Source organism: Elephas maximus, chromosome 14 (genome assembly GCF_024166365.1).
Source record: "Elephas maximus indicus isolate mEleMax1 chromosome 14, mEleMax1 primary haplotype, whole genome shotgun sequence".
Classification (NCBI taxonomy): domain Eukaryota; kingdom Metazoa; phylum Chordata; class Mammalia; order Proboscidea; family Elephantidae; genus Elephas; species Elephas maximus.
The window spans coordinates 26,139,786-26,163,220 of record NC_064832.1 but is presented as its reverse complement, the minus strand read 5'-3'; the positions used below and the strand labels follow the sequence as shown (position 1 = coordinate 26,163,220).

The following is a 23,435-nucleotide window of genomic DNA, read 5'->3' as shown; positions in this document are numbered from 1 at the left end:
CTTTATAAACTTAGGGTTCTCCTGGAAATCCGAGTATTTTACTTTCAGAGATGTCTCTAAGATTCTTTACATTGGAGTACATTTAGGCCCCCAGCCAGCACACAGGGACCTGATCCTACTGCAACAAGTTCTGTTTTCTACACATAAGCACATATATTTGTAGTACTTTTAAAATGTATATGTAGCAAGAGCCACACAGATGTTTCTCACTTTGACCTCCCAATCCTACTCCAGGGAACTTATCCACAGACATTAATTTCACAGATGCAGAAATATGTATATTGCAGGGCTGTGTATAACAGCCAAAATATAGAAGCAACCCAACTTTCTACAACAACGGCAAAAAAATATATATTTTGAAAAGCATGGTGCATCAGTAAGATATCATATTAAGGGATCATTAAAAATCAGAACTCTGAAGACTGTGGAAATGTGAAAAAATGTTTTTGATAAACCTTAAATTTAAAAAGCAGCATTTTTAAAATGGCATTTACATTGTGATTATAAATATGTACAAATACGCGTACATGTGGAGGACTAGAAGATAATATAGAAAAGTGAAAATAGCTGTGTTAGGATGGAGAAATAAGCAGTTCATTTAACTTCTGAAGAAAAGTCTTGTATTGTTACATCAATTTTTCAACTAAAGAAATATAATTACTTGCTATGCATAATCAACTCATACTATAAGGACATGTCCACATAGATCACAAAGAAAAGCTAAGCTTTTACAGAGTTGATCTATTTGTTTTTTCTCTGAGCTTCCTACTAGAGTTATCTCTCTCCTGTTGTTATGGATTGAATTGTGTCCCCCAAAAATGTGTGCCAACTTGGCTAGGCTATGATTCCCACTATTGTGTGGTTGTCCACCATTTTGTCATCTGATGTGATTTTCCTGTGTTGTAAATCGTACTTCTAAGATTTTTGGATGATGTTATGAGGTGGGATAGGTGGCAGTTATGTTATGTTATGTTAATGAGGCAGAGTTCAATCTACAAGATTAGGTTGTATCTTGAGCAATCTCTTTCGAGATATAAAAGAGAAAGGGAGCAGAGAGACAGGGGGACCTTCTCCCACCAGAATGAAGAGCCAGGAGCATGTGTGTCCTTTGGACCTGGGGTTCCTGTGCTGAGAAGCTCCTAGACCACGGGAAAATTGATGACAAGGACCTTCCCCCATAGCCGACAGAAAGAAAGTCTTCTGCTGGAGCTGGCACCCTGAATTCAGACTCCTAACCTCCTAGGCTTTGAGAGAGTAACTTTCTCTTTGTTAAAGCCACCCACTTGTGGTATTTCTGTTATAGCAGCACTAGATAACTAAGACAATGTCATCATTTTCACTTGTGATTTTCAACCATGGGGAGCTGCTTCAGACAGGCCCCACCTCCAACCTACCAACTCAAATCCCCTGGAGTTGGGTCTGGGCATATGTATTTTGAATATCTTTCCTCTCACACCCCACCCCCGTCCCCCTCCCCACATACACCGCAGGTAATTCTGATATGCAGCTGGGTTTGAGGACTCTGACCTTACCAGGCTAAATGACCGCTGGTCTTAAAGACTACCTTCCTGAAATTGGGGGTGGGTGGTGGGATCTCATTTCAAAGAAAAACCAAAAATGGTAATCTGTGTTCAAGTGACTACTTCCAATTTTGATTCCCTGTGATACAGGTAGAATGTGTTCCCACTGCTTTGAACCAAGGCATGCTTTTATTCTGCCCTCAGGAGACACCAAACCAAAGAAGGAAGCCCTCCAGCAGAAGGCAGAGGACTCCGCCTCAGGCCGTTCCTTAAGGCCAGCCCCCAGGACCCACCTGACTGTGCAAAGAGGCAGCAAGAGGTACTCAGGATTTTCCTCAAAAGCAAATATATTTTTTCCTAATTGAATTTTTATGTGATGTTCGAAAGGCTCTGGGCTTGCCAGAATATTTACTACTTTTACTTCCAGTGATTTTCAGACCCCCAGCAGCTGCTCCCCACCTCTATTGCATCCAGCATCCACTAGAGCAGGGTCGGTCAGGGAGCAGAGCTCTCAGGAGGTACCAGGAGGACCCCAGCCCACCACGAGTGACCCTTTCAGTTCTATCTGCCTGACGATGGGACCTCTTCACCAGCCTCTTACCCCAAAACGTATTCATCCTCTAAGTGGCTAGTAGTCCTTGCCCTTCCTCTGGCTTTATAGGTTATATGATGCTTTAGATTAGTTCATAAAAATGAGCCATTGACACAGAATATTAAAATTAGGGGGAGCCTGGTCCAATCCTTCCATGTTTAAGTTGTGAAACCGAGGCCCAGAGGGGATAAATGACTTGCCCACGTTCACATAACTTGATGAGGCAAAGCTGATTTCCTGTCCTAAAGCCCTTTGCATTATTATTAGGAAGCTTATACAATCGACCACAGCCCGTAGGGTGTGGGCTCTAAGTTGTTCTCATAGTTGTCAGTGATTCACCTACACACTCTTGTCCAGCCACCTGGTATGGTGACACATATCTAAGACATCCGCATGGTGGATTAAAAGCATTCAGACTCACAATGGAATACTACGCATCGATAAAGAACAGTGACGAATCTCTGAAACATTTCACAACATGGAGAAACCTGGAAGGCATTATGCTGAGCGAAATGAGTCAGAGGCAAAAGGACAAATATTGTATAAGACCACTATTATAAGATCTTGAGAAATAGTAAACCTGAGAACACATACTTTTGTGGTTACGAGGGGGGGAGGGAGGGAGGGTGGGAGAGGGTTTTTTATTGATCAGTAGATAAGAACTGCTTTAGGTGAAGGGAAAGACAACACTCAATACATGGAAGGTCAGCTCAATTGGATTGGACCAAAAGCAAAGAAGTTTCCGGGATAAAATGAATGCTTCAAAGCTCAGCGGAGCAAGCGCGGGGGTCTGGGGAACATGGTTTGCGGGGACTTCTAAGTCAATTGGCAAAATAATTCTACTATGAAATCATTCTGCATCCCACTTTGAAATGTGGCGTCTGGGGTCTTAAATGCTAACAAGCAGCCATCTAAGATGCAGCAATTGGTCTCAACCCACCTGGAGCAAAGGAAAATGAAGAACACCAAGCCCACATGACAACTAAGAGCCCAAGAGACAGAAAGGGCCACATGAACCAGAGACCTACATCATCCTGAGACCAGAAGAACTAGTTGGTGCCCGGCCACAATCGATGACTGCCCTGACAGGGAGCTCAGCAGAGGACCCCTGAGGGAGCAGGAGAGCAGTGGGATGCAGACCCCAAATTCTCATAAAAAGACCAAACTTAATGGTCTGACTGAGACTGGAGGAATCCCGGCGGTCATGCTCTCCAGACCTTCTGTTGACACAGGACAGGAACCATCCCTGAAGACAACTCATCAGACATGAAAGGGACTGGTCAGCGGGTGGGAGAGAGACGCTGATGAAGAGTGAGCTAATTATATCAGGTGTACACTTGAGACTGTGTTGGCAACTCTTGTCTGGAGGGGGGTGGGAGGATAGAGAGAGAGGGAAGCCGGCAAAATTGTCAAGAAAGGAGAGACTGAAAGGGCTGACTCAAGACGGGGAGAGTAAGTGGGAGTAGGGAGTGAGATGTATGTAAACTTATATGTGACAGACTGATTGGATTTGTAAACGTTCACTTGAAGCTTAATAAAAATTATTATAAAAAAAAAAAAAAAAAAAAAAAAGGTACATGTGTGTTAGGGAGAATAGACTTTACAATTTAAAAGTATAAAGTAGACTTAATGAGAGTGAAAAAAAAAAAAAAAAAAAAAAAAAAAAAAAGCATTCAGACTGGGTCAAGCTGGGAGAGGTTGACCTTTGACACTGGCCTTGTTAAGGGCACATATTTTTAAGAATGGTTGGTCTTAGAGTGGAAAATGAAAATTTTTATCTCTAGCCCGCTCTGGAAACCCTGGTGGCGCAGTAGTTAAGAGCTACAGCTGTTAATCATAAGATTGGCAGTTCAAATCCACCAGGTGCTCCTTGGAAACCCTATGGGGCAGTTCTACTCTGTCCTATAGGGTCGCTATGAGTCAAAATGGATTCGACAGCAACGGATTTTTTAACCTACTCTAGATTGCATGTCAAACCACTCACCACAGAATGGAAAAAGGGAGTTCAATCATTCAGTGTCCACAGGCTCTGTCTATACATTACCAATCAACTACAAATTCCTGTCACGGGTGGTTGTCAGTATATGAATGAGATACAGTCTGTATTACCTGAAGCAATTTAGTATCTGGAATATGTCTCCATTTTATCAGAGGAAAGACTACGAGGATGTTACTGCACGAGAGCCTACTTAGCTGATACTACTGCACGTGGCACTGTAGTTTCCAGGAAACCTGTTGACGTCGGCTACTGTCAAATCACCCGTGACTCATAGTGACCCCGTGCACAATAGAACGAAATGCTGCTCCGTCCTGCGCCATCCCCATGATTGGTTACAGATGGGACCATTTTGCTCCATAAGGTCTTCACTGGCTGATTTTCCGAAGTAGATCGCTAGGCCTTTCTTCCTAGTCCATCTTAGTCTGGAAGCTCTGCTGAAATCTGTTCAGCATCATAGCAACATGCGAGCCTCTGCTGACTGATGGGTGCTGGCTGCTCCTGAGGTGCGTGGGCTGGGAATGGAACCCAGGTCTCCCACATGGAAGGCGAGAATCTACCGCTGAGCCAGCACTGCCTCATGCAGGAAGCCTAATCTATGTGACTCCCTGACTCACATAGATCCTGTGGGCCCAGCGTTGCAGGCTTCGCAGTGCTTCCTGCTCCAGCTGCTGAGTGTGCAGGCTGGAGGGAGGTCCGGGATCTGAGGAGGCAGCATAAGTGCTGGGACGAGCTTTCATGGCCATTTATCAGTGCAGTATTCAGGGAATTCGGTGTTTTCGTATACAAACGTGAAAGCACAACTGCATGCCACGCACGTGCTCACTCAGTCAGCACAACCAGCACCAGCTGTGCGCCAGGCACATAGGTGCTGGGTTCCCAACATGGAACAGGACAACCAAATCCCTGTCCTCAGAGAGCTGGTCTTCTACTGGGGAAGACGGAAGACAAGTGAAATAACTGAGTAAAACACATGATATACCAGGTAGTGCCGTGTGCTGGAGAGAGAAATGAGGTGGAGAAGGAGTTAGGGAACACTGGCGGTGAGGAAGGGAGGGACTTGCAGTCTTAAATAGGGAGAGCACTGGAGTAAGGACCTGAAGGAGGTAAGGGAAGGAGCCATGTGTATATCTGCAAAAGAATATTCCAGAATGGCAGAAGGGCAAAGGCCCCAAGATGTGTGGGGAAAACATGAAGAAGGGCAGGGGCAAAGGAGAGAGGAGATGAGGTGAGAAATAAGGGGTGGGGGGAGTCCAGATAATGCAGAGCTCGTAGAGGATTCTACTGGCTCCACCGTCTGCTCTGAGCAGAGAAGTGACACCATCTGCTTCACATCTTAACGGCTTCTCAGGCTGCTGTGCAGGCAGCGCTGCTGTGGAGTAAACGCTGCTTTGGAATACTTTCCTATTATGAAAATACTGAATTTAAGTTTATTATCTGGAAAAAAAAAAGGCTTTTTTTTTTTTTTAATGAATACTAAATTTAAGCCTGTTCCTGAAGTTTACAGGAAGGGGAACACCTTCTAAAATGAAGGTCAATCCCTCAGCAAGATAGCATGGGCTGAAAACAAAATATAAATAAAGAAGGCCAAAGTCCAAGGCTGAGGGACTAAGCAGTTTTGCGCTCAGCTACTAGCCTAAAGATTGGCAGTTTGAACTGGCCCAGCAGCACCATGGAAGAAAGTCCTGGCGATCTGCTTCCCTAAAGATTACAGCCAAGAAAATCCTATCGAGCAGTTCTACTCTGTAACACATAGAGTTGTCATGAGTCCGAAGGGACTGGACAGCAACATGTTTGGTTTTTTAGTTTTGTGAATTTATATGAATGCATGCATTTGAAAAGAAAACAAACAAAGCAAAAACCTTTCCACAAACCTAATTTAAGTAAGTAATGATGGTTTTAGCCCTGGCTCTGAGAATGAATTGCTGGCTCCATCCAGGCAGGTCTGTGCTTGGGGTCTCCGGTCTGAAACTGGGGCGATAGCTGGCACTACTTTACTGGTGGGCTATAATTACTTCGTGTGTGTATGTTGTTGTTGTTACATACTGCCAAGTGAATTCCAACTCATAGTGACCCTACAGCACAGAGCAGAACTGCGCCATAAGGTTTCCAAAGCTGTAATCTTTATGGGGATCTCTGGTGGCACAGTGGTTAAAGCATTTGATTACTAACTGAAAGGCGGCAGTTCAGATCTGCCAGCTACTCCTTGGAAACCCTGTGGGGCAATTCTACAATTCCACTCTGTCCAAAGTGAGTCTGACTCAACAGCAACAGTTTTTTGTTTTTAAAAAAAATCTTTACGGAAGCAGGTCGCCACATCTTTCTCCCGAAGAATGGCTGGTGAATTCAAACAGGCAATCTTTCAGTTACCAGCCAAGCTCTTAATCACTGAGCCACTAGGGCTCCTTGTATGTGTATAGTAAATACACATGTTGTCGTGTTGTCAGCTGCCATCAAGCTAACTCTGACTCCTGGCAACCCCGTGTACAAGAGAAGGAAACCCTACCCAGTCCTGGGTCCTCCTCACCATGGCCGGCCTGGCTGAGTCCGTTGCTGTGGCTCTTGTGCCGATCTATCTCACCAAAGTTGACCCTCCGCATCACCGGACACAGTGTCCTCCTCCGGCACTTGACCCTTTCCGATGATGTGTTCAAAACAAGTGAGGCAGACGTCGTTCTGCTGTGATGCGTATGGTTTTCACTGGCTAATTTCTGGAAGTAGATCACCAGGGTTTTCCTCCTAGCCTGTCTTAGTCTGGAGCTCTGCTGAAACCTGTCCACTATGGGTGACTGTGCTAGCATTTGAAATACCAGTGAAATTCCAGCATCATAGCAACACACGAGCCACCACAGCACGACAAACTGACAGACTCGTGGTGGCTAAAAAAACATAAATATTTACATATATATATATATACACATATACACACACATATAAATATATATGTGCGTGTGTGTGTGTGCATACATACACATAAGGAGCCCTGGAGGTACAATGGTTAAATACTTGGCTGCTAACTAAAAGGTCAGTGGTTCGAACCCACCATTCACCCCACAGGAGAAAGACCTGGTGATCTGCTCCTATTAAAGATTGTTGTTGTTGTTGTTAGGTGCCGTGGAGTTGGTTCCGACTCATAGCAACCCTAGGTACCTCAGAACGAAACACTGCCCGGTCCCGCACCATCTTCACAATCGTTGTTATGCTTGAGCCCATCGTTGTAGCCACTGTGTCCATCCATCTCACTGAGGGTCTTCCTCTTTTCCGCTGACCCTGTACTTTACCAAGCATGATGTCTTTCTCCAGGGACTGATCCCTCCTGATACGTGTCCAAAGTATGTAAGACACAGTCTCGCCATCCTTGATTCTAAGGAGCATTCTGGTTGTACTTCTTCCAAGACAGATTTATTCATTCTTTTGGCAGTCCATGATATATTCAATATTCTTCGCCAACGCCACAATTCAAAGGCGTCAATTTTTCTTTGGTCCTCCTTATTCTTCGTCCAGCTCTCACATGCATATAAAGCGATTGAAAATACCATGGCTTGGGTCAGGAGCACCTTAGTCTTCAAGGTGACATCTTTGCTTTTTGACACTTTAAAGAGGTCCTTTGCAGCAGATTTACCCAATGCAATGCGTCTTTTGATTTCTTGACTGCTGTTTCCACAGCTGTTGATGGTGGATCCAAGTAAAATGAAATCCTTGACAACGTCAATCTTTTCTCCATTTATCATGATGTGGTTTATTGGTCCAGTCAAAGGGATTTTTGTTTTATGTTGAGGTGTAATCCATACTGAAGGCTGTGGTCTTTGATCTTCATCAGCAAGTGCTTCAAGTCCTCTTCACTTTCAGCAAGCAAGGTTGTGTCATCTGCATAACGCAGGTTGTTAATGAGTCTGATGCCCCATTCTTCTTCATATAGTCCAGCTTCTCGGATTATTTGCCCAGTCTCAAATAATCCAAGAAGCTATAAAGATTACAGCCTAGGAAATCTATCATATGGGTTGCTATGAGTTGGAATCGACACAACAGCACACAACGTATACATATATATACACTTTTTAAAAGGGAACATATTTTGCTCCATAAAATGAAAATGTGGAATAAATTCAATCTCTACAAATAATAAAAAAAAAATTTTACATGCCACATGTCTTCCCCACCCTTACCCATGTGTCACTTCTCTCCACATTGCCCATAGAGCCCAGTTCACCTAGGCTAGGAAGAAATCCCAGGAGAGAAGGTCAAAGGGATGGCATGACTCAGCACCTCCTCTGGCTGCCTCGCCCTACTTTCCCAGCCAGCCATGCTCCTCGGCTGCTCAGAAGGCATCTCTGAACACGTTTTTATTTACTTGGCTATGCTCACCTCAGAATAAAGCCACCAGAACTTTTCTGGAGAAGATATCGAACACCTGATGTTGCTTCACAGCCAGGAGCTGGTGATGCTCACAGGAACGCCCCTCAGCCTCTGTCTCATGTCTGTCTGTCTCTTACACACACAGCCTGCCCTCTGGCCTGGCTGTCTCTTTCCTGTGCCCCTGCCCACACGTGTATCTCACTCCCAGCCCCTGCCCACGCAGGCGTGTCTCACCCCCAGACTAGGCCCACACAGGCATGTCTCACCCCCAGCCCCTGCCCACACAGGCGTGTCTCACCCCCAGACCATGCCCAAACAGGCGTGTCTTAACCCCAGACCATATGTACGTTTCACCCCCAGCCCCTAGCCACACGGGCTTGTTTCACCCCCAGCCCCTGCCCACACATGTGTGTCTCACCCCCAGCTCCTACCCACACAGGCATGTGTCACCCGCAGCCCCTGCGCACACAGGCGTGTCTCACCCCTAGACCATGCCCACACATGTATGTTTCACTCCCAGGCCCTGCCACACAGGCATGTCTCACCCCCAGCCCCTGCCCACACATATATGTTTCACCCCCAGCTCCTGCCCACACAGGCGTGTCTCGCCCCCAGTCCCTGCCCACACAGGCGTGTCTCACTCCCAGCCCTTGCCCACACAGGTGTGTCTCACCCCCAGCCCCTGCCCACACATGCATGTCTCACCCCCAGCCTCTGCCCACACAGGCGTGTCTCACCCCCAGCCCCTGCCCACACAGGCGTGTCTCACCCCCAGCCCCTGACCACAGAGGTGTGTCTCACCCCCAGCCCCTCCCCATACAGGTGTGTTTCACCCCCAGCCCCTGCCCACACTGGCATGTCTCACCCCCAGCCCCTGCCCACACAGGCATGTCTCACCCCCAGACCATGCCCACACATATATGTCTCACGCCCAGCCTCTGCCTATACAGGCATGTCTCACCCCCAGTCCCTACCCACACAGGCTTGTTTCACCTCCAGCCTCTGCCCTTACACCTCCAGCCTACATCTGGTGCTGCCCACCTGATGCCCAAGTAAACTCCTGCCCCACACAGCCCACGCCCCAGTTGAATTTGACATATGAAGCCGGAGCTGAATCCCACATGGAATCAAACTGCCTGCAGCACAGCTCCATGTAGAATTCAAGATCTGTTGGCAGCGACCCCACCAAAGCCTCTATGTGCAGCGCCAGCGGAGACTGGCAGTGGGCCACCATTACCGCTTCACTCCATGGACACTCCTCCAAGGCTCATATTTTTGGTATTTCAAGGCTGCACTGAAGCAACGCTTATTCTAAAAGCTCAAATATGAAGTAAAGGTATCCATTTTCACCAAAAAAAAAAAAAAATATATATATATATATATCTTGCACACCATTTCATTAACATGCAGCCTCTTTAGTCTTTTTTTTGTTTCCCTCTTTTTTTTAATTTTTAAATGGTGACGTACTAAATGCATTGTCCTTGTTGTTGCCACTGTTTGCTGCTGTCTAAATTGGCCATTGACTTACAGCAAATACATATCTTGTTGCGTTCTTAGCTGTCATCAAGTTAACTCCAAATCCTGGTGACCCTATGTATAAATGAAAGAAAGACTGGTTCTGTGTTATCATCATGCTAACCATGTCTGAGTGTGTTATGGCCATTGTGCCAATCCATGTGACCCCTTGCATGATGGAACAAAACACTGCCTGGTCCTGCACCACCCGCATGATCAGACACAGGTCAGACCATTGTGATCCATTGGGTTTTCACTGGCTGATTTTCAGAAGCAGATCACCAGACTTTCTTCCCAGTCCTTCTTCGTCTAGAGGCACCGCTGAAACCAGGTTAGCAGATAGCAACACACAGGCGTCTGCTGACAGAAGGGTGGTGGCTGTGCATGAGATGCCTTGGCTGAGAAGTGAACCTAGAGCTCCTGCGTGGAAGGCAACAGTTCTGCCACGCCGTCCTCTACCTTGCTTTTTTATATCACTTCATTGATGCATATTTTACATATCAGATACTTCATTACATATCAGATACTTCAGTGATCTGCTCCAGTGAAGATTACAGCCTAAAAAACCTTATGGAGTGCCTGGTTACCATTACTGGACATTTTGATCAAAGATTCTATAGAAGAATCCTGATCAAAAGAGGGGAAAATGGAGAACAGAATTTAATTTCTCATGGAATCCAGGTTTTCTGGAGCCATGAGGGCTGGATGAACTCTGAAACTGTTGCCTTAATAAAATCTTTAAATCTTAAACCAAAAATATCCCCAGAAGTCCTCTTAAAACAAAGGGGATTGGTTGTGGGATTGGCAACCAATGTCAGAAAACAATATGTGTGTTAATTGCTTAATGAGAAATTAATTTACTCTGTAAACCTTTACCTAAAGCACAATAAAACTGGGAAGGAAAAAAATTTTTTTTTCCTCCCCCAAGGACACTGGAATACTGTCCATGAATTCCATGTCAGGCTAGAGCTAAGGCCCAGGAAGAATCCCAAGCATCCACTCTCTGCCCAGGTTCTATGTGGTCCATCTGTAAAAGGTAGCCTAAGGTTCGATCCTTTTCATCTCCATCAGCACCCCTCCCCCACTGAAATGGACAATTGTTATTTTCTTAATCTTATATAAAATGTGAATAAAAACATACTTTAAAAATAAAACAAACAAACAAAATACCCCAAACAATAATTTAGTTTAAGTAATAAAGAAAGTCAGCCCTCACAATAGCAAAAACATGGAAGCAACCAAGGTGCCCATCAATGGATGAATGGATAAATAAATTATGGTATATTCACACAATGGAATACTACCCATCAATAAAGAACAGTGATGAATCTGTGAAACATTTCATAACATGGAGGAATCTGGAAGGCATTATGCTGAGTGAAATTAGTCAGCTGCAAAAGGACAAATATTGTATAAGACCACTATTATAAGAACTCAAGAAATAGTTTAAACTGAGGAGAAAACATTCTTTCGTGGTTATGAGGGGGCCAGGGAGGCAAGGTGGGAGAGGGGTATTCCCTAATCAGATAGTAGATAAGAACTACTTCAGGTGACGGGAAAGGCAACAAACAATACAGGCGAGGTCAGGACAACTGGACTAAACCAAAAGCAAAGAAGTTTCTGGAATGAACTGAATGCTTCAAAGGCCAGTGTAGCAGGGGCGGGGGTTTGGGGACCATGGTTTCAGGGGACATCTAAGTCAATTGGCATGATAAAATCTATTAAGAAAACCTTCTGCATCCCACCTTGGAGAGAGGTATCTGGGGTCTTAAACGCTAGCAAGCAGCCATCTAAGGTGCATCAATTGGTTTCAACCTGCCTGCATCAAAGGAGAATGAAAAACAACAAGGACACAAGGTAATTATGAGCCCAAGAGGCAGAAAGGGCCACATAAACCAGAGACTACATCACCCTGAGACCAGAAGAGGTAGGTGGTGCCTGGCTAGAACCAATGACTGCCCTGACAAGGACCACAACAAAGAACCCCTGAGGGAGCAGGAGAGCAGTGGGATACAGACCCCAGATTCTCTTAAAAAGACCAGACTTAATGGTCTGACTGAGACTAGAAGGATCCCAGTGGTCATGCCCCCCAGACCTTCTGTTGGACAGGACAGGAACCATTCCCAAAGCCAACTCTTCAGGCATGGATTGCACTGGACGATGGGTTGGAGAGGGATGCTGCTGAGGAGTGAGCTTATTGCATCAGGTGGACACGTGAGACTATGTTGGCATTTTCTCCCTGGAGGGGAGATGAGAGGGTAGGGGGCTTAGAAGGTGGTGAAAGGGACACAAAAAGAGAGGGTGGAGGGAGGGAATGGGCCGTCTCGTTAGGGGGAGAGTAATTGGGAGTATGTAGCAGGGTGTATCCCCCACGTGTCTGTCAGTTTGTTGTACTGTGGAGGCTTGTGTGTTGCTGTGATGCTGGAAGCTATGCCACCAGTATTCAGATAACAGCAGGGTCACCCATGCAGAACAGGTTTCAGCTGAGCTTCCAGACTAAGAAAGACTAGGAAGAAGGACCCGGGAGTCTACTTCTGAAAAGCATTAGCCAGTGAAAACCTTACGAATAGAAGCGAAACATTGTCTGATATAGTGCTGGAAGATGAGCCCCCAGGTTGGAAGGCACTCAAAAGATGACTGGGGAAGAGCTGCCTCCTGAAGGTACAGTCGACCTTAATGACGTGGATGGAGTAAAGCTTTCGGGATGTTCATTCGCTGATGTGGCACGACTCAAAATGAGAAGAAACAGCTGCAAACATCCATTGATAATCGGAACCTGAAATGTATGAAGTATGAATCCAGGAAATTTGGAAATCATCAAAAATGAAATGGAACACATAAATATCGATATCCTAGGCATTAGTGAGCTGAAATGGACTGGTATTGGCCATTTTGAATCGGACAATCACATACTGTACTATGCTAGGAATGACAACTTGAAGGGGAATGGTGTTGCATTCATAGTCAAAAAGAACGTTTCAAGATCTATCCTGAAGTACAACACTGTCAGTGATAGGATAATATCCATATGCCTACAAGGAAGACTAGTTAATACGACTATTATTCAAATTTACGCACCAACCACTAGGGCCAAAGATGAAGAAATAGAAGATTTTTATCAGCTGCTGCTGTCTGAAATTGATCTAGCATGCAATCAAGATGCACTGATAATTACTGGCAATTGGAATGAAAAGCTGGAAACAAAGAAGAAGGATAAGTAGTTGAAAATATGGCCTTGGTGACAGAAACAATGCTGGAGATCGAATGATAGAATTTTGCAAGACCAATCACTTCTTCATTGCAAATACCTTCCTTCACCAACATAAACGGCAACTGTACACATGGACATCGCCAGATGGAACACACAGAAATCAAATTGACTACATCTGTGGAAAGAGACGATGGAAAAGCTCAAGATCATCAGTCAGAACAAGGCCAGGGGCTGACTGTGGAACAGACCATCAATTGCTCATATGCAAGTTCAAGCTGAAACTGAAGAAAATCAGAGCAAGTCCACGAGAGCCAAAACATGACCTTGAGTATATCACACCTCAATTTAGAGACCATCTCAAGAACAGATTTGAAGCATTGAACACTAGTGACCAAAGACCAGGTGAGTTGTGGAATGACCTCAAGGACATCATCCATGAAGAAAGCAAGAGGTCACTGAAAAGACAGGAAAGAGAGAAAAGACCAAGATGGATGTCAGAGGAGACTCTGAAACTTGCTCTTGAGCACTGAGCAGCTAAAGCAAAAGGAAGAATTGATGAAGTAAAAGAACTGAACAGAGGATTTCAAAGGGCCTCTCGAGAAGATAAAGTAAAGTATTACAATGACATGTGCAAAGAGCTGGAGATGGAAAAACCAAAAGGGAAGAGCACGCTCAGCATTTCTCAAGCTGAAAGAACTAAAGAAAAAATTCAAGCCTTTAGTTGCGATAGTGAAGGATTCCATGGGGAAAATATTAAATGACGCAGGAAGCATCAAAAGAAGATGGAAGGAATACACGGAGTCGTTATACCCAAAAGAATTAGTCAATATTCAATCATTTCAAGAGGCAGCATATGATCAGGAACCGATGGAACTGAAGGAAGATGTCCAAGCTGCTCTGAAGGCATTGGTGAAAAACAAGGCTCCAGGAATTGATGCAATATCAATTGAGATGTTTCAACAAAAAGATGCAATGCTGGAGGTGCTCACTCGTCTGTGCCAAGAAATATGGAAGACAGCTTCCTGGCCAGCTGACTGGAAGAGATCCATATTTATGCCTATTCCCAAGAAAGGTGATCCAACCGAATGTGGAAATTATAGAACAATATCATTAATATCACACACAAGCAAAATTTTGCTAAAGATCATTCAAAAGCGGCTGCACGTTCAGAAGCGGAGAGGAGTTACTGGACCTGAATCACAGGGAGGCCTCAAGCAACATTCTTGGAGTGGCGGCGGCGACGGCCAGCTGATCCTTGCGTTTGGCTGTGGTTTCCTCAGGGAGAAGCAGCCAGTCACACAGCCCACTCACAGCTCCAGAACCTGAGGAGAACGGCGCTCTCAGCAAAAGGTAAGTACTTGCATATATTTTACCGCGCCCCACCCCCCGCCCCAAGCCGGCTTCAGCGGCTGAATCCCTGGGCCTGAGATAAACCCTGGTGAGCACCTAGATCCGTACTCCCGGCCTTGGGGAAGGAAAAAATTCGCAACTGGGGGGAAAAGATAATTTGCTAGCCCCGTTAACTGGGGGAGCTCAGGACAGAAGTGGCTCCTGTCCAGGCATAATCCGTGTGTGGACCTTGAGCACCTTTCCCTTCTGCATGGACCTCTGTGGGCGTATTTCGGGAGAATAGGCCTTTGTTGGCAAACTCCAACCATTTCAGCTCTGCTGTGGAGAGGTGGGTGTTTCACGTTTGACATTGCTTTGCTTATTATATAAGGTCCTCACCTACTCACAACAGGGACCTAAGGACTGGTAGCTCCACTCAAGTCACCTAGCCACTCATGACATGGGTCCAAAGATAACTTGTACCTCCCAGTCTTTAAAACAAAAACTTTGGGTGTCCCTGGTCGCTCTGCAGAACCTACCCACCAGCACGCTCTAAGGAACAGAGATGAGTTTTCCTCAGAGACACCTGGGGGTCGGTTCTCAGCTCCCTGCCTTGTTTAGAGCATGACCCCCAGCTGCAATCAGATACCAGTATATACTCCAATCACCCCTGCCTCTCTAAGACTGTAGGACAGAGCCTATACCAAACACTTGATATCAGCTACCTGGACACCTGAACTGAATTCATACAAGAAAACTGAATGGACTCCTAGACCAATATACCTGATAACAGCTCTAGCTAGCTGGAGACAGGACACCAGAGCTCCAAAGGTGAAAATAATCAAGCTAGCTCACTCAAGAAACCCATAGGGGTATACCAAAACAAAACAAAGCAAGCAGCTATGACACAGTAAGCAAGCATAAACTAATATAGTAACTTATAGATGGCTTGGAGACAACAGTCAATATCAAGTCACATAAAGAAACAGGCCATGATCACCTCAACAGATTCTCAAAACGAAGAATCCAGGGATCTTTTAGATGAAAGTGCATTCCTGGAATAACCAGAGCCAGAATACAGAAGTTTAATATACAGAACCCTTCGAGACATCAGGAAGGAAATGAGGCAATACACAGAACAAGCCAAGGAACACAGAGATAAAGCACTGAAGAAATTAAAAAGATTATTCAAGAACATAATAAAATGTTTAATAAGCTGGAAAAATCCACAGACAGACAGCAATCAGAAATTCAGAAGATTAACAGTAAAATTACAGAATTAGATAACTCAATAGAAAGTCAGAGGAGCAGAATTGAGCAAGTAGAAGCTAGAAATTCTGAACTCAAAAATAAATCACTTGGCACTAATATATTTGAAGAAAAATCAGAGAAAAGAATTAAAAAAAATGAAGAAACCTTAAGAATCATGTGGGACTCTATCAAGAGAAATAACCTATGAGTGATTGGAGTACCAGAACAGGGAGGGATAACAGAAAATCCAGAGAAAATTGTTGAGGATTTGTTGGCAGAAAACTTCCCTGATATTGTGAAAGATGAGAAAATATCTATCCAAGTTGCTCATCGAACTCCACATAAGACAGATCTTAAAAGCAAGTCACCAAAACATATTATAATCAAGCTTGTCAAAACCAAAGATAAAGAGAGAATTATAAGAACAGAGAAGGATAAAAGAAAAGTCACCTACAGAGGAGAGCCAATAAGAATAAGCTCAGACTACTTGGCAGACACCATGCAGGCAAGAAAGCAATGGGATGACATTTTTTAAAAATTGAAGGAAAAAAGTTGCCTGCCAAGAATCATATATCCAGCAAAACTGTCTCTTAAATATGAAGGTGAAATTAATACATTTCCATATAAACACAAGTTAAGGGAACTCGTAAAAACCAAACCAAAACTACAAGAAATACTAAAGGAAGTTCTTTGCTTAGAAAAGCAATAATATCAGGTATCAACCCAAGATTAGAACACTGGGTAGACCAACCAGAAGTCAACCCAGACAGGGAAATCCCCCCCCCCCAAAAAAAGCAAAATTAAATAAATAAAGCCCTGCACACGGTAACGACAATGTTATTATATAAAAGAAGACAACATTAAAATAATTAAGAGGGACTAAGAAATGTAATCATCCATCTTCCATATGAAGAGGAAGATACAGCGATACAAAGAAATAAAAGTTAGTTTTAAATTTAGAAAAATAGGAGTAAATAATAAGGTAAGCACAAAGGAGACAAACTATCCTACTCATCAAAATAAAATACAAGGGAAAAATACAGACTCAGCAGAAACAAAATCAACGACAACAAATATGAGGAAAGGACAATAGATAAAGAAAATCTACTCAGCACATAAAATTGAGTGGGAAAAAGGAACTGTCAACACACAAAAAAAGACATCAAAATGATAGTACGAAATTCATACCTATCCATAATTACCATGAATGTTAATGGACTAAATGCACCAATAAAGAGACAGAGAGTGGCAGAATGGATTAAAAAACAAGATCCGTCTATATGCTGCCAACAAGAGACACACCTTAGACTTAGAGACACAAACAAACTAAAACTCAAAGGATGGAAAAAAATATATCAAGCAAACAACAATCAAAAAAGAGCAGGAGCAGCGATATTAATTTCTGACAAAATAGACTTTAAAGTTAATTCCATCAGAAAGGATAAGGAAGGACACTACATAACGATTAAAGGGAAAATATACTAAGAAGATATAACCATATTAAACATTTATGCACCCAATGACAGGGCTGCAAGATACATAAAACAAACTCTATCAGCATTGAAAAGTGAGATAGACAGCTCCACAATAATAGTAGGAGACTTCAACGCACCACTTTCGGTGAAGGACAGGACATCCAGAAAGAAGCTCAATAAAGACACGCAAGATCTAAATGCCGCAATCAACCAACTTGACCTCGTAGACATATACAGAACACTGCACCCAACGCCAACCAAGTATACTTTCTTTTCTAGTGCACATGGAACATTCTCTAGAATAGACCACATATTAGGTCCTAAAGCAAGCCTTAGCAGAATCCAAAACACTGAAATATTACAAAGCATCTTCTCTGACCATAAGGCCATAAAAGTGGAAATCAATAACAGGAAAAGCAGGGAAAAGAAATCAAACACTTGGAAACTGAACAATACCCTGCTCAAAAAAGACTGGATTATAGAGGACATTAAGGATGGAATAATGGAATTCAGAGAATCCAGTGAGAATGAAAATACTTCCTATCAGAACCTTTGGGACACAGCAAAAGCGGTGCTCAGAGGCCAATTGATATCAATAAATGCACACACCCAAAAAGAAGAAAGGGCCCAAATCAAAGAATTATCCCTACAACTTGAACAAATAGAAAGAGAGCAACAAAAGAAACCCACAGGCACCAGAAGAAAACAAATAATAAAAATTAGAGCTGAACTAAATGAAATGGAAAACAGAAAAACAATTGAAAGAATTCACAAGACCAAAAGCTGTTTTTTTTGAAACACTCAACAAAATTGATAAACCAATGGCCAAAGTGACAAAAGAAAAACAGGAGAGGAAGCAAATAACCCAAATAAGAAATGAGGTGGGCGATATTACAACAGACCCAACTGAAATTAAAAGAATCATATCAGGTTACTATGAAAAACTATATTCAAACAAATTTGAAAACCTAGAAGAAAAGGATGAATTCCTAGAAACACACTACCTACCTAAACTAACACAAACAGAGGTAGAACAACTAAATAGACCCATAACAAAAGAAGAGATTGAAAAGGTAATCAAAAAGCTCCCAGCAAAAAAAAACCCTGGTCTAGATGGCTTCACTGAAGAGTTCTACCAAATTTTCACAAAAGATTTAACACCACTACCAAAGGCATTTCAGAGCATAGAAAAGGATGGAATACTACGAAACTCATTCTATGAAGCCACCATATCCCTGATACCAAAACCAGGTAAAGACACCACAAGAAAAGAAAATTATACACCTATGTCCCTCATGAACGTAGATGCAAAAATCCTCAACAAAATTCTAGCCAATAGAATTCAACAACACATCACAAAAAAAATAATTCCCCATGACCCAGTGGGATTCATACCAGGTATGCAGGGATGGTTCAACATTAGAAAAACAATTACTGTAATCCACCACATAAATAAAACAAAAGACAAAAATCACATGATTTTATCAATTGATGCAGAAAAGGCATTTGACAAAGTTCAACACTCATTCATGATAAAAACTCTCGGCAAAATAGGAATAGAAGGAAAATTTCTAAACATAATAAAGGGCATTTATACACAGCCAACAGCCAACATCACCCTAAATGGAGAGAGCCTGAAAACATTCCCACTGAGATCGGGAACCAGACAAGGATGACCTTTATCACCACTCTTATTCAGCATTGTGCTGGAAGTTCTAGCCAGAGCAATTAAGCTAGATAAAGAAATAAAGGGCATCCAGATTGGCAAGGAAGAAGTAAAAGTATCTCCATTTGCAGATGACGTGATCTTATACACAGAAAACCCTAAGGAATCCTCCAGAAAACTACTGAAACTAATAGAAGAGTTCAGCAGAGTATCGGGATCCAAGATAAACAAACAAAATTCAGTTGGATTCCTCTACACCAACAAAAAGAACATTGAAGAGGAAATCACCAAATCAATGCCATTTACAGTAGCCCCCAAGAAAATAAAATAAACAAAAATAAATGGAATAAATCTTACCAGAGATGTAAAAGACTTATGTAGAAAACTACAGTACACTTTTGCAAGAAACCAAAAGAGACTTACATAAGTGGAAGAACATACCTTGCTCGTGGATAGGAAGACTTAACATTATAAAAATGTCTATGCTACTGGAAGCAAGCTATATAGATTTAATGCAATTCCGATCCAAATTCCAACTACATTCTTTAATGAGATGGAGAAACAAATCACCAATTTCATATGGAAGGGAAAGAGGCCCCAGATAAATAAGGCAGTACTGAAAAAGAAGAACAAAGTGTGAGGCCTTACTTTACCTGATTTTAGAACCTATTATACCACCACAGTAGGCAAAACAGCCTGTTACTGGTACAACAGATACATGGACCAATGGAACAGAATTGAGAATCTAGACATAAATCCATCCACATATGAGCAGTTGATATTTGACAAAGGCCCCAAAACAGTTAAATGGGGAAAAGACAGTCTTTTTAACAAATGGTGCTGGCATAACTGGATATCCATCTGCAAAAAAAAAAAAAGAAACAAGACCCATACCTCACTCTATGCACAAAAACTGACTCAAAATGGATCAAAGACCTAAATATAAAATCTAAAGCAATAAAGATCATGGAAGAAAAAATAGGGACCATGTTAGGAGCCCTAATACACGGCATAAACAGTATAGAAAACTTTATAAAGAACATAGAAGAAAAACTAGGTAACTGGGAGCTCCTAAAAATCAAACACCTATGCTCATCCAAAGACTTCACCAAAAGAGTAAAAAGACTACCTATAGACTGGGAAAAAGTATTTAGCTATGACATTTCTGATTAGCACTTGATCTCTAAACTCTACATGATACTGCAAAAACTCAAGTGCAAAAAGACAAATAACCCAATTAAAAAATGGGCAAAAGATATGAATAGGCACTTAACTAAAGAAGACACTCAGGTAGCTAACAGATACATGAGGAAATGTTCACGATCATTAGCCATTAGAGAAATGCAGATCAAAACTACAATGAGATTTCACCTCACTCCAAAAAGGCTGGCATTAATCCAAAAACCGCAAAAGAATAAATGTTGGAGAGGCTGTGGAGAGATTGGAACACTTCTACACTGCTGGTGGGAATGTCAAATGGTACGGCCACTTTGGAAATCCATTTGGCGCTTCCTTAAAAAGTTAGAAATAGAACTACCACACGATCCAGCAATCCCACTCCTTGGAATATATCCTAGAGAAATAAGAGCCTTTACACGAACAGATATATGCACACCCATGTTTATTGCAGCACTGTTTACAATAGCAAATACATGGAAGCAACCAATGTGCCCATCAACAGATGAATGGATAAATAAATTATGGTATATTCACTCAATGGAATACTATGCATCGATAAAGAACAGAGAGGAATCTGTGAAACATTTCATAACATGGAGGAATCTGGAAGGCATTATGCTGAGTGAAATTAGTCAGTTGCAAAAGGACAAATATTGTATAAGACCACTATTATAAGAACTTGAGAAATAGTTTAAACTGAGAAGGAAACATTCTTTTGTGGTTACTCGATGGGGGAGGGAGGGAGGGTGGGAGAGGGGTATTCACTAGATAGTAGATAAGAAGTACTTTAGGTGAAGGGAAAGACAGCACACAATACAGCGGAGGTCGGCACAATTGGACTCAACCAAAAGCAAAGAAGTTTCCTGAAAAAACTGAATGCCTCGAAGGCCATCGTAGCAGGGGCAGGGGTCTGGAGACCATGGTTTCAGGGACATCTACATCAATTGGCACAATAAAATCTATTAAGAAAACATTCTGCATCCCACCTTGAAAAGTGGCATCTGGGGTCTTAAATGCTAGCAAGCAGCCATCTAAGATGCATCAATTGGTCTCAACCCACCTGGATCAAAGGAAAATGAAGAACACCAAGGACACAAGGTGATTACGAGCCCAAGAGACAGAAAGGGCCACATGAACCAGCAACTACATCATCCTGAGACCAGAAGAACTAGATGGTGCCCGGCTATAATCGATGACTGCCCTGACAGGGAACACAACAGAGCACCCCTGAGGGAGAGGAGAGCAGTGGGATGCAGACCCCAAATTCTCATAAGACCAGACTTAATGGTCTAACTGAGATTGGAAGGACCCAGGTGGTCATGGCCTCCAGACCTTCTGTTGTCCCAGGACAGGAACCATTCCCGAAGCCAACTCTTCAGACATGGATTGGACTGGACGACGGGTTGGAGAGGGATGCTAGTGAGGAGTGAGCTTCTTGGATCAGGTGGACACTTGAGACTATGTTGGCATCTCCTGCCTGGAGGGGAGAGGGTGGAGGGTGTTAGAAGCTGGTGAAATGGACAGGAAAAGGGTGAGTGGGGGGAGATAGCGGGCTGTCTCATTAGAGTAATTGGGAGTGTGTAGCAAGGTGTAAAGGTGTATATGGGTTTTTGTGTGAGAAACTCACTTGATTTATAAACTTTCACTTCAAGCACAATAAAAATTATTAAAAAAAAAAAAAAAAAGCAGCTGCAGCAGTATATCGACAGGGAACTGCCAGAAATTCAGGCTGGTTTCAGAAGAGGACATGGAACCAGGGATATCATTGCTAATGTCAGATGGATCCTGGCTGAAAGTAGAGAATACCAGAAGAATGTTTACCTGTGTTTTATTGACTATGCAAAGGCATTTGACTGTGTGGATCATAACAAACTATGGATAACACTGTGAAGAATGGGAATTCCAGAACACTTAATTGTGCTCATGAGGAACCTTTACAGAGATCAAGAGGCAGTTGCTCGGACATAACAAAGGGATACTGATTGGTTTCAAGCCAGGAAAGGTGTGCGTCAGGGTTGTATTCTTTCACCATACCTATTTAATCTGTGTGCTGAACAAATAATACAAGAAGCTGGGCTATATGAAGAAGAACGGGGCATCAGGATTGGAGGAAGACTCATTAACAACCTGCATTATGCAGATGACACAACCTTGCTTGCTGAAAGTGAAGAGGACTCGAAGCACTTACTAATGAAGATGAAAGACCACAGCCTTCAGTATGGATTGCACCTCAACATAAAGAAAACAAAAATCCTCACAACTGGACCAATGAGCAACTTCATGATAAATGGAGAAAAGATTGAAGTTGTCAAGGATTTCATTTTATTTGGATCCACAATCAACAGCCATGGAAGCAGCAGTCAAGAAATCAAAAGACGCATCACATTGGGCAAATCTGCTGCAAAGGACCTCTTCAAAGTGTTGAAGAGCAAAGACGTCACCCTGAAGACTAAGGCGCACCTGACCCAAGCCATGGTATTTTGAATCACATCATATGCATGTGAAAGCTGGACAATGAATAAGGAAGACCGAAGAAGAGTTGACGCCTTTGAATTGTGGCGTTGGTGAAGAATATTGAATATACCACGGACTGCCAAAAAAATGAACAAACCTGTCTTGGAAGAAGTGTGGCCAGAATGCTCCTTAGAGGCAAAGATGGTGAGACTGATTCTTTCATACTTTGGACATGTTGTCCGGAGGGATGAGTCCCTGGTGAAGGACATCATGCTTGGCAGAGTACAGGGTCAGCGGAAAAGAGGAAGACCCTCAACGGGGTGGATTGACACAGTGGCTGCAACAATGAGCTCAAGCATAACAACGATCGTAAGGATGGCGCAGGACTGGGCAGTGTTTCGTTCTGTCGTGCGTAGGGTCACTATGAGTTGGAACCAACTTGACAGCACCTAACAACAACAACAGCAGGGTGTATATAAGCTTTTGTGTGAGAGACTGACTTGATTTGTAAACTTTAACTTAAAGCACTATAAAAAAAAAAAAAAAAAAAAGAATGTCAGCCTTGAGCATTATGCTCTATTAAGGACTGTTTACATGGGATCAAATTGACAGCAGCAACTCAAAAGCTTAGATAGGAACCTTAGGGGGGCACAGTGAGTGTATGTTAACAGTGGAGGAACAACTCAGAAAAGGAGGGTGAGAATAGTTGCACAGCTCAAAGAATATAATCAATGTCATTGAATGTACATGTAGAAACTTTAAATGGTGTGTGTTTTTGCTGTGGATATTCTCAGGAACAACAAAAAATTTGAAATAAATTATATATTTAAAAAATGAGATTCTGATTACACCATAAGATTAAAAAAAATAATAATAATCCATTGGGGCAGC

The 23,435-nt window shown here is 42.9% G+C and overlaps 1 long non-coding RNA gene across 2 annotated transcripts in view; it reads left to right on the top strand.

The window, feature by feature from the left end:
* The window catches only part of LOC126058292 (uncharacterized), a 193,528-nt gene that overhangs the window by 88,647 nt on the left and 81,446 nt on the right, over positions 1 to 23,435 (top strand). Inside the window, exons 2-3 of one of the 2 annotated variants that reach the window (XR_007513170.1) lie at positions 1,725 to 1,839; positions 8,307 to 8,930. This is a non-coding gene — a long non-coding RNA (uncharacterized LOC126058292). Of the gene's footprint in view, positions 1 to 1,724; positions 1,840 to 8,306; positions 8,931 to 23,435 lie in introns of those variants that run through there. The other variant, XR_007513169.1, reaches the window with a different exon arrangement.